A 3,583-nucleotide genomic window follows, 5' to 3' on the forward strand; every position below is an offset into this window, starting at 1 on the left:
CTTTTGATGTTGCAAGATACACAGTCTCGGCACCATTTTTCAATGTCCTCTCTCATTCCCACCCAGAAGTACCTTTTTCGTAACACGGTCTCCGTTTTCTGCGTGCCAAAATGTCCCGACTTATTGTGATAAGCCTCAAGCAAAAGGGTAGCCTGATGTCTTGAAATTACTATTTGCGCATTAGGTTGATGCGTGCTGGGGTCAAGGCTGCCACGCATTATAAGTCCTTGTTTTACCCGGATGCGCATTCTGTGTCTCAGTAATTTAATTAATTCAGGATCAGCTTCTGCTCTCTGTGTTTTGTTCAGGGAGCGTTTCTGTCGGATAAGTTCCATTAGCTTATTCAAAACAGGGCTTCTTTGCTGCATAGTTATCCAATCCACCTCAGGCAAGGTAGGAGGAGGACTTTCAGGCTGGGCGTGGGTGGAAACAGAGACTGGATTAAATGTTGCGACCCGTTCTTTGGCCACAGGATGAAACACCGGGGTCTCGACATCTTCAGTATCGTCTGCCTCCATCTCGGAAGATCAGCAACTGGTAGGCGGGATAGGGCATCAGCGTTTCCATTGGATTTTCCACTCCGGTATTCGACTGTATACTGAAAATTGGCTAAGCGAGATACCCAGCGTTGTTCGAGTGCTCCCAATCGAGCATTTGACAAGTGAGCTAATGGATTATTGTCAGTCATAATATCAACCGGAGAAGCAGCCAGGTAATTTTTGAATTTTTCGGTGATGGCCCATATAAGAGCAAGTAACTCTAATTTAAAGGTACTATAGTTCTCACTGTTCCGTTCAGTTTTACGAAGGCCTCTACTGGCATATGCTATCACCCTTTCTCGGCCATCTTGCATCTGTGACAACACAGCTCCTAACCCCCGATGACTTGCGTCGGTATAAACGAGAAAAGGCTTCTCATAATCGGGATAAGCGAGTAGGGGAGCAGTCACTAGGGAGGTTTTGAGTGTTTCAAAGGCACGTTGCTGATCTTTGCCCCATAGAATGGAGGATGAGCTTCTCCTTTCCTGACCAGATGTGCCGCGCAGCAGTTCATGCAATGGAGTAGCTAGTTTTGCAAAATCTTTCACGAACCGTCTGTAATACCCCACGAAACCCAAGAAACTCCGGACATCCTTTACGGTTTTTGGGGTGGGCCACTCCTGTACCACGTGTATCTTTGCGGGATCTGGCTGGACACCCTGAGCGCTGACAATATGCCCCAAGTAATGGACCTCTGGTTTGAGAAGATGACATTTGGCCGGCTTGAGCTTTAATCCTGATTTAATGAGCTGTTTGAATACCTCTCCAAGATGTGTGAGATGCTCCTCATAACTCTTGGAGAAAATTATAACGTCATCCAAATACAGCAGTACTATCTCAAAGTTATGTTGTCCGAGACAATGCTCCATTACACGTTGAAAAGTAGCCGGTGCATTGCAAAGCCCAAATGGCATTCGGTTGAATTCAAATAAACCCATCGGCGTGGTGAAGGCAGTTTTTTCTTGATCCCCCGGTGCCATCGGAATCTGCCAATATCCGCTAGTGAGGTCTAGAGTAGAAAAGTAAGCCGCTGTCTTTAAGGCCGTTAATGACTCTTCTATCCTTGGTAGCGGATAGGCATCCTTATGGGTCACGGCGTTCAATTTGCGATAATCCACGCAAAACCGGAGACTTCCGTCCTTCTTCTTAACTATAACTAATGGGGCAGCCCAGGGGCTGTAACTCTCTCGGATGATACCTGCGGCCTTCATGTCATCAATCATTTTCCGTACAGGTTGGTACATGGCTGGTGGTAGAGATCGGTGCCTCTCTTTTATGGGAGGATTACTTCCTGTGTGGATAGAATGATACACACCTTCAGCCTTCCCAAAGTCAGAAGGATTCTGACTGAAAGCCACTGCATTCTTTCGTATCAGTTGTAATACTCCTTCCCGCTGCTCGGTTGATGTATTCAAATCTCCAATCTGGATCTCATTCCACCAGGGATCCTCATTCTCAGTGGCCGGCACACCTTTGGTCATTGTCCCTTGATATGCAGAGGGCATATTCTCTCCAAAGACATCCTGAAAATTTACTTGAGACACCCTGGCTACTATGCAGTGTCGAAAGAGTCGCACCGGGTAGTTTTGAGGATTCAAGAGGCGAACAGGTACTCTACCCTGTTCTACTTTTACCAAGGTCCTGGCCACTGCAAATGGCAGCTGTCCATCCGGATCACCAGATTCTACGAGGGCATCATAACCTCGACCTCCAGGACCGATGCGTACTTTACACCAAACTACGTTCTCTGAGTTGGGCCTCAGTATTACCGGCCGTCGGTCGGCAATCCTTGCTTTTCCAACCTCCCCTTGATCATTAGCAAAGGTTTTCTGACCCTCTATGAGCCGAATAGTCTGTTGAAGCATCCTCCGCTCCCCCGGGGCGGCGGTCTTCATTTCTGTGCGCAGGGCTTCGACTAATTCATCGGGACAGTTTCGAAGAACATTCATTCCGAGTATAACTGGTGGTAGAAATTCATTAGAGACCGTCGTCACTAGGCATCCTTGTCTGGTCAAGTTGGCCTGACCCACTCTCATGTCAGCTTCCCAGTAACCACGATAGGTGATAGGTTGTCCGTTACTGGCCAACAGATGTAACCAAGTAGTCGGTGGGGCAATGATTTTCCGTTCTTCCCAGTGTTGGAGAAACTCATTAATCCGGATGGTTGAAACTTGAGATCCTGTATCTAAGAGAGCAGCCATCTCCACGCCATTGATCTTGATTTTCAGGCGAGGACACTCCCCAACATACCTGGGCCACCACTCCTGCGATGTCGGACCTATTGATATATCTACTCCCGAGGGTCGGTCCCCGACCTCGGGTTCTCTTCGTTTAAAGCTGCATTGGGACAATTTCTTTCTATATGACCGCTTTGTCCACAACCCCTGCATATAGGCTGTCCCTGAGCGTCAAATTGATCAGTAGGACGTCTGCCTGTTCCTACTGGTACATCCCAACGAGAGCGATTCCTTGCGCCCCGATCTTGTCGCCATTCCCGACGTCGGCCGATGTTTTGACCTTGACTCAACTCTTCAAGTCTCTGGTCCATCCTCGCTAGGTGCAAAGTAAGCTCCGTAAGTTTAGAGTTTAAGGTCCCCATGGAATCCTGACTAGATGAAGTTTGCGCTTGTTGGGTAACCGTCTTAGGCAATGCTACTTCCATTTTCATATGTGATTTGGTTTCCTCCTCTGGTTCCACTGTCACCTCATATTCCGAATCTTCACAGGAATTGAGTCCTAGAATTTGAAGAATTTCTTCTTTAAACTGTGAAAAAGAACACTTCGGCTGTTGCCGCCTCCACATCCTCAGTTGAGCCTGGATGGCTTCCCCTTGTGCTCCTTCAATGAAGAGATTAATTAAAGTCTCATCAGCCTGTTGTATTTCCCGGGGTTCTAAGGCTTGAACAGCCCTCATTGCCTCCTGCAACCCCAAAGCAAAATCCCGTAGGGTTTCGCCAGCTCGTTGTTTTCTAGCGTACAGTCGGCTTTTTAAGTTAGAAATAGTTTTCAAGGCAAAGATACATCCCAATTTTTCCAGTATTCCT

The sequence above is a fragment of the Pseudophryne corroboree genome, chromosome 7 (assembly GCF_028390025.1).
Source record: "Pseudophryne corroboree isolate aPseCor3 chromosome 7, aPseCor3.hap2, whole genome shotgun sequence".
NCBI classification, from domain to species: domain Eukaryota; kingdom Metazoa; phylum Chordata; class Amphibia; order Anura; family Myobatrachidae; genus Pseudophryne; species Pseudophryne corroboree.